The sequence below is a fragment of the Chiloscyllium punctatum genome, chromosome 24 (genome assembly GCF_047496795.1).
Source record: "Chiloscyllium punctatum isolate Juve2018m chromosome 24, sChiPun1.3, whole genome shotgun sequence".
Lineage (NCBI taxonomy): Eukaryota > Metazoa > Chordata > Chondrichthyes > Orectolobiformes > Hemiscylliidae > Chiloscyllium > Chiloscyllium punctatum.
In genome coordinates this window covers 31,895,251-31,903,842 of record NC_092762.1, presented here as the reverse complement: position 1 = coordinate 31,903,842, position 8,592 = coordinate 31,895,251, and positions in this window count along the sequence as shown.

Here is an 8,592-nt window from a genome sequence, read left to right as displayed (position 1 = left end):
ATTTTACGCGTTTGTAAGCTGTGAAATGATTGGATTCAAACAAACCCAATAATGATTTACTCTTCCTCAGTTCCACAAAAACAGAGACCTGGAAAGTGAATTGCCCAAAGTCGTCCTGTCATCCTGGACGAGTGGCTAAGACAATGGAATTGAAATTCATACGGCATCCACCACGCAGCCTCGAATCGTACTGATGGCGATGGAAAAATGGCAAGAAGAGCAAAGGGGAATTACTCCCTGTCCCCTACTGGAAGAGTCAGCTTAAAAACCAAAACAGACAAATTGGGAATGGTGCGAATCTGCAACCCACTGCTTGTCAGGGTGTAGCAAGCAGAAATTTGAGACGCATTGAGATGCACACTTCTATCACCAACTGCGTTTGAAGCCGTGAGCCAACTGTTGGAAAATGAGATGAGAGCAGTCAGGGACCTGTGATCGGTTGGTGCAACCTTGTTTAGCCGAAGTGCATTTTCTGTGCTGCATGAATCTTTGACCAGCTGCGGTGAGGTGGTCGGAGAAACTGGCGGATGTGAAGCATGTTAAACTGGGCTAATCCTGAGATATCTCCTCCTCTCGGGGGACTTGTCTATTTGTCCACCTGTGTGGATGAAAATGTGGATGATTTCCTGAGGTAGATTACCATACAGTGTGACCACGTCAAAGTTCAGTCCTATGATTGTGTTATTGAAGAGCACAGGGGGTATCCCATTGAAATTTACCCTGAAAACATAAAAAACATGCAAGGTGATGTGCCTCTTGCTGGAAAGTGGGACTAGAGTAGATGAATATCCTATGTCCGCAATGCAGATAGGCGGAAAGGCCTTTTCCACCTTGAATGGAATGGAAGAAAGAACGAAATTGATGTGCAGCTAAAATGATCACGAATAAAAAAGTAAAAGGGGATTCATTATGGATACATATAGCACCATATTTCACTTTCCCTGGAATTCTAGTGGTAAGGATTCAGTGCTCTCTCTGCTGTGGCAATGGGAGATTTCCTCTGTCAGGTTTTCTTTTTGACTGCCTTCCCAAAGCAGGGAATATTGTATGATGCAGGCAATTGATTGAGTTTTGTCACAAACACGATTCAGACGAGCGTAAAACAAATAAGTGTGAATCCTGGAAATCTGAATTAACAACAGGAATTGACAGACAAAGTCAACTGGCCTGACAGTATCCGTGGAAACAAAGATATTTAATGTTTCATATCGATAGAATCAGGCTATTGTTTTATTATTTAAATTCCTGGGTAATTGTCAGCTTCACTTCACGAATCAGCATACATGTCAAAATCTCTCATTAGCTGACAAACGTCATCTGTAAGATGAAAAATGTCTTATCGGCTGTAATGCTGTTGCTGTTCCCCTGAGTTGGTGAAAACCTGGCCTTAATTCATTACCTTTATCTTCTCCTTTCTGTCCATGAGCAACAACTTTGAATGGAGAATGTCTACGTCCATATGCATATTTATTTGTCTCCCTTTGTCTCTCTGCACCATCTCACTCTCTTCTACATTCTCCCACTCTCTGTCTGTCAATTTCCCTCATTTTGCATTCCTACTCTTGGAAAAGTCTGAAATTCTGTGACAGTTTGAGAGTATACCTGTTTCCTGGCTTTCTTCGCACACCGGCCAGAGTGTGTAGAACTGGGCTCACAGTCTCCAGTTAATATCTCTGTCACTTATCTCTGAGGTCAGTTGACATTTCTTCACTCAAAATGTTATGAGCATTTACAATTTTAAATAGAATTCATAATCGACCAGAAGAAAAGCAGTTTCACTCCAATGATAGGATTTCAATGACGTCATTGCTGTTTGCCTAAAATTAATGAATGGTGACAGCAGACAATGAGAGCTATCATCGCGCAATGGATGCGTTATTAACACAACATTTCCTGGCAAGTCTGCAGTGTCTCCAACCTCACTTCATTATTTCAAAAAACTTGCTCTGACGGATAGAGACTAAAAGTAGAAGAGATGGAGAAATCATTGTTGAACAGTGTAAAGAAGCTCGGCGTTGAATGAGCAGGATAGGACATTGACTAATGGGTCCACAGCAGGCGGCAGGGCTTAGCATCAAGAAATAACAACGGGCTGACCTCAAACATAAGAAGCATGCTGAGCCGTCACTTTCGCGATATAGGATCAAAAACGCGGCGTTTACAAGAAGTTTATGCAATGAACTTTCAATGTACGGAACATTTCAGATAATTTGACACCATACTCGCCAGGTGCTTTAACTGACGAAACCACCGACAGTGCTCTTCAAATCCATATGTGCATTTAATTAACTATTTGATCACAGTAACTCGGACTACCTTTCTGTAATAAAGCTGCTTGATGAGAATATGTATCAACCTGCACTGAAGCAGGAAAGAACAGTTCACAGCTGGTCCTTCTACACTGAAAATGCACAGAAAGAGGCAAACTCTTAGTGCTTTGCTTTCAAACTATTGCTTCAACTCTGTAATCAGACAGGATAAGGAGGATGCGTTCATCCTCTCAGGACCAATAAACCACGTGAATATGCACAGAGGGAATCTCCGACCAAGAGACCAGGGTAATTGTGGTGAATTTACCAGGAGTGATGTGTGAGTCGGTGTTAACAGTGAATAGTATGGGTAAACCCATTAACTCCAGCATTCAGCCTTGCACCAACAGCTCCTCACTCACTTCTTGCCTCACGTCTCCCAGTCATCATTGACTTTCAGTTTATCCTACTCCGGCTTCGAAACTTGTCACTTGTCCCCGTCCACTTTCGGGTTTCCACTTCGAAAGTGCAGCCGTTTGAAACGAATTTCTGGAGTATGCACGTCACTCTTTGGGATCAGCTTCACTGCCCATCTATAATTACTCCAGAGATTGAGGTGGTAAGTTCCATTACAGAATCCTGATGTACTCAGCACAGAGATGCATCCATGATGTCGCTAGGGAGGGAGTTCGAAGAATTAAAACAAGCGACATTGAAAGAACAGTGAGTTAGTTTCAGCTCAGAAAGGCGAGATTCTTCGAGGAGATTTGCGTTGACAGGTGTCTCGTGTATCTGCTGCCATGATCCTTCTAGATGGAGGCAATCAATTACTGGATTGATTCTGGCAGATCCACGTTTGTGTTCTGTGTGGAAGCAGGAAATAATTTTCATTCAGATAAACCACAAAAAGAGAAATAAATCTTCATTTCCAGAATGTGAATTGGATCCAGGTCTGTGCGATTCAAACTCAGACTCTGAAGCAAGGACTCCACTGATGCTGACAATAACCCTTGACCTAATCTGTCCAAACCCTTGTGCCTATTTTCTTTCTCCCCACGTTTTAAAGCACCAGTCCTTGACGTGAGTGGTGAAGGAGCTAACTACACACTTGCCGAAAAAACAGTGGGGCCAGAGACCCAATCTATCTGCCCCGCAGCGGGAATTACTTTGCTCAGAACAGACCTGGTGTGCAGTTTGGGACTCAAACTGTGCACGATCTCACCCAGACAGGGCGTAACAGCCGCCAACAGATGTGGAGAAGGTTGGGGCAGATTCAGACCCACTCTGGAAAATAGATTGTGTCCTGAACTCAGGGAGCTAAATGTCACAGACAGAAGGCTGGTGAACTAAATTTGGAATGATATCAGCCATGATCAAATGGCCGAGAAGACTCGATGGACTGAAAGCTCTATCTGTCCACTGATGCCTTCTGGTCCATGGCCATCCGGAATCGAAGGAAATTGAAACAGTTAATTTTTCAGTTCGAAGTCCTCCGGTCATAACTGGGTGAGGAGAGAGATGGAACAGGTCTGATATAAGTTTAGAGGCTGGGAAAATGTTTGGAGATGAAGTTTTTGAAGAGGATCTCAGTATAAAGTTGGAAGTCAGGAGATATTCAATAAAAAGGAAGGGTGTGAAAGGCAGAGGGAGATGGTCATGGAGAAAGAAGTGTAACTGGTCATGAAGTCTTAACTCTATTTTCTTTTCCAAGATTCTCCCAGACATGCTGAGATTTTCTCGTAATTTCTTTTGTTGGTACTGAAACCGAAGATGGGAATGTGTTCCTGGATCAATCCGCTCTCTCTGTTCTGTGGACGTTTGTATTCCCCGTTCGATCACTTCTGATCCACACGAAAACCTCACTATCCTGCCCCACCCCTACCCGTGTTACTGACAATAAACTGTTCATTACATAAACCCATGTGTGTACACAACAGCATCATTTACCGAGTGAATTGGGAAAAGATTGGGGAGAGTTTCTTTCGATTTCCATCAGAGCATTCTAAATCAGTTACTTTTGTTTCAGCACCATTTAACATGGAGCTGTCACTGTCATCCCCGAGCATGTGGCCATTCGCATTCCACGTCTCTTGACACTTTGGTTGGTACACGGTTGGAATGGAACCTCACGTTTTGAAAGGGACATTGTTTATCGTATATTCGGCTGAACTGATAAACTTGTCTCTGGCACCTCCGATACAGTGGAAACAATTTTCGTTCAGAAACCAACATATGATCAAAAACAGGGGTAACAATGTGCCAACAAAATCTGCAACAGCGAGCGAATACGCTCTTGCATGGGGTTGCAACATTGCAAATTCAATGGAGAGCTGCAAACTTATTAACAGATAAAAGTGCCCCTACATGAAATTGCATCTGCCAAGAATTATCCACTCACTCATACTATCGATATCGGTTTGCAAAACTTTCCACAGCCTCATCACAATATTTGTATTGTGTATCGGCAGCATTTCACTCTTCCACTTCCTCCAAGTCATTGGGTCAGATAAATCATTAGATCAGATGACTGAGTCATCTGGATTTCACTAAAAATATCTTTCCAACTTGGAAACTGCTCATTAATCTCGATTCGGTGACTTCTGTTAAATAGACAATGGACAGGCAATGCTGCTTTATTACCCAACAGCGAGAACTCCTTTCTTGTGTAACGGACTTTTATATAGCCCCTTATTGATTGCTTGCTAAAATTCAAATGAACTTTCCTGAGCATCGTCCTTCATCAAGTCTGCAGGTCACGCTACCAAATAAATCTGTTTGATTGTCATCATGTGATTTTCCTTTCAAAAATGATGTTGACTCAGTTTGACTGTAGTCATCTCTTCTAAACTTTCCTATTTTCTTAATTTGCAATGGTGTTTCACATTTTCGAAATGACAACAAATACATTAGAGCAGATGGAAGCAATTTAACCCATCAAGTCAGCGACAAGTTTCAATGAGATCACGGCTGATTTGGTTAATCCTCAAATCCCGTTTCGGCCTCATTTCTATGGCCCTAGATTCCCGAAGTGACCAAATGCCTGTCTTTCTCAGCCTTGCATGCATGCAGCATTGACAACCCTCTGTTGCAAAGAGCTTCACAGATTTGCTAGCCTCTGAAAGAGAAAATATCCTCCACACCGATGTCTTACATAATTTACCCCTTCCGCTATGATGAGGCCTTCAGGTGCCACATTATCCCAGGTGTATATCAGAGCAGAAAAATAACCTCAAGGTTGGTCTGCACGGTCTAGTGCCAGCTCTGAGGATTTGCAGCATTGTCTTTTTTGACTTTTGAATGAACAAATCGACATGAATTTTCCTCAAAAACACTTCAATGGCTTTAATTTCGCTGGCAGTGTAGTGCGCTAGAAAGTTGAGTGCTTCATCACAAATACATCACTTTCAAAATGTTATCTCTGTTTCTCTTTCCACAGTTACCGCTAGACCCGTCGGTTTTCTGCAGTATTCTGTGAATGTACTGTGCACAAGTTCTGAAATTCATGCCATTCCTTCAATCCCACTCCTCTGGGCACAGAGCCTGGTCAGTGACAATACTTCCAAATGCTCGTCAATGTGCCAATCCCCACCGGTCCCTCCCCCATCAAGATAAACAGCTGCAGAAAATCTTCAGTTAATCTTCTTTGCTCCAAAGAAAACTTCGGGAATCTCTCCAAATGCCAGGAAATCTTGACCCTGGACATGGTGCAAGGCAGAGGATTGTGAAGAGAATTTGGGAAAATATTACCAGTTGGCAGGTGTGAAAAATGTTAAAGAGGCAAACCATATAACCCAGTCTCCAGCATTGTGAATCTCGGAAACTCTGTGAGAAGTGAAATCAAAGGAGAATGAAGAAGGGTGATCTTTCCGAATGAGCAGAGAGAGTCAAGACAACTTGCGTTCTTTATGAGGACAGAACATTAACTTTGATGTTCTCGGGACATGAACTGATCTGAGACATTGAAATAATTCTCGTTCCCGTACATGACAAATACAAACCTCATCTAGACTCCGGGACAATGAAAAAAGTCAGAACCATGCAAGAGTCTAGGACGCTCGAAGTGAGATGTTCCCAGTTGCAGGAGAGCTGGTCCAGTGACATGAGTGTGTCTGTCGTAGATTGGATCAGACTGTTCCCACGTCTCCATAATGAATGTTCCAGTCTTAATTTTGGAAAAATAAAACTGATAAGAGGACACTTCTCAGTCTGGAAAGGACAGACTGAATCTGTCACAGCGTGCAAGGTTTTAGGTTGCACTTTTCAGCGTATTCGACCGTGAAATGAAAAGCTGCTGGTTCAAAACGTCCAAAGGCGACAGTGATCGTTGTTGTTAAAGCATCTGTTTTCCCTTCTGCAGGGTTTCATGTTTCTAATGGGGGCAGGAAAATGTTCCTCAAACGGAAAATTTCCGTGTGAACAACCACAAAGAACATTCTGCAATGTTTTAAAGTTTAATGTAATGAACTGTGGACTCTGGGAATCTGAAACAAAATCAGAAACTGCTGACAAAACTATCTGCTTTGGCAGTACCTAAAGGAGATTATTGAGTTCTGATGAAGTTGTCAAATATTGTCCATGATTCTCTCTGCATGAATCACCAGGAGACGTAGAGTTCTTCAAGAAGTAGGTCTGTTATTTGCAGACGAAAAACCGTGACACCGAGAAAGTAGATTCTCGAATGCCCTCGAACCTCATTGTTCATGTTTTTTTTTACATATTTTCCCATGTTTTGTTTGCTTATCAGGATCAGGATGCTTAAATGTATTAAACAAAGTACCTCGCACTCGCTACACAATAAACCAGTGATGTTAGTTCCCATCATCTCTTTAATTGTACATTCTACTTAACGTTTTTCTAATGTCAAGGATAGATATTTAATGTCAGCTTTCGCAACAATGGTCTTTCATTCCAGACCCTACTTCATATTTTCCCGATGTCACAATTATCTATTTATTGTCAATTATATCAAGCAAGCTGACTCTATTAACTATTAATTAGATATTTAATGTCATGCCCCAAATATTTGTGTTCCCAATCTTGTCATAATGATACTTGACAGGAAGCCTAACGTTACTAACTGTGTAATCTAATATCAACATCGAGAACTTTCAGTGTCAACCTTTCGTTGCTAATTGGTGTGAGAGAATTCCACTATTCTTATCTCATCCTGCATTCTACAGACCCATTGCAACAGATCGACAGTGGGGTTCATTCTTTAAGCCTTCCCTTGCTTTCATGCTATAAACCTTCCCTTACTTTCATTCTCTTCACTTTCCATAATAATTTTTTTTTGTCATTCTGACGAATGGCAGTCATTCCTGACACTGGATTTACTGAGGGTAAAGGGTCAGTGATCAGAGCGGACTATCCCTGTAGTTCTGTTCCTGACTCTCCACCTCCCGCTCTGTTAGTAACCTCTCAGTCTCCCTGGAATTGCACTGTTCCCAATTTTGCCGGATTCCAGACCTTTATCCTTGGCCGAGCTGACAGTCGATGGTCTGAGGAATACCATTCCCAAATGTCTCACCTCCAAAATAATAACAATTAATAACGATATCTGTGTATCCTTCTCTAATCTGTGAAAATCATCCTTGCGGACTGTAGGGACATTTATTGACCGAAATTGAGGAAGTTTTCAACCAGACCAAACTCCTCTGCGTAAAGAAGATGGTCTAGATCCCGTTTTCTTATCTCCTGAAGGCAAATGTACGGCAATGCAATTCAATTGGTGAAACGTCCAGGCTTAAACCAAAACATAATTTACTTCGCACTGTCGTTGTAGCACAAACAAAAAAAAAGTGTGGACTAACACAACTCATTGGAAAACTTAACGAACTGAAACATCATTTACCTATGAAACAGCAAATGTTCGAATAGAGTAACATTGCATCAACCACACAATTCTGGTCTTCCTACTACGGGAATGATATTGTGAAACTTGAACGGATTAGGAAATGTATAATGTGATGTTTGTAATTCTTAAGTTTTCTATTGGTTTTGAGGAGCGTATTTATTTTAACGATGAAGAAATTTGACGCATTTAATCCTCCTTCGACTCCACGATAGAAGCTGTTGGATCTGTTCCGAATTTCCAGCGGCTTCTTTAATTATTTAAGGTTTTCTGACGACAGCCGTCTCTCACTTTTCGAACAAAACAAAACCAACCTTGTGTTGTGAACAATATTCAAATAAGCAACGGGCAGCAGCACAGAGGAAAGCTCCCGAACAACGCTGCTCAGTTTGTCACGACAATTTACAGAAACCATCGCCAAGAAAACCCAAGAACAAACTGACAAGTCCGTTCCAGCACAGCATGTAACGCTCGTGCTCAAAACTTCTCCTA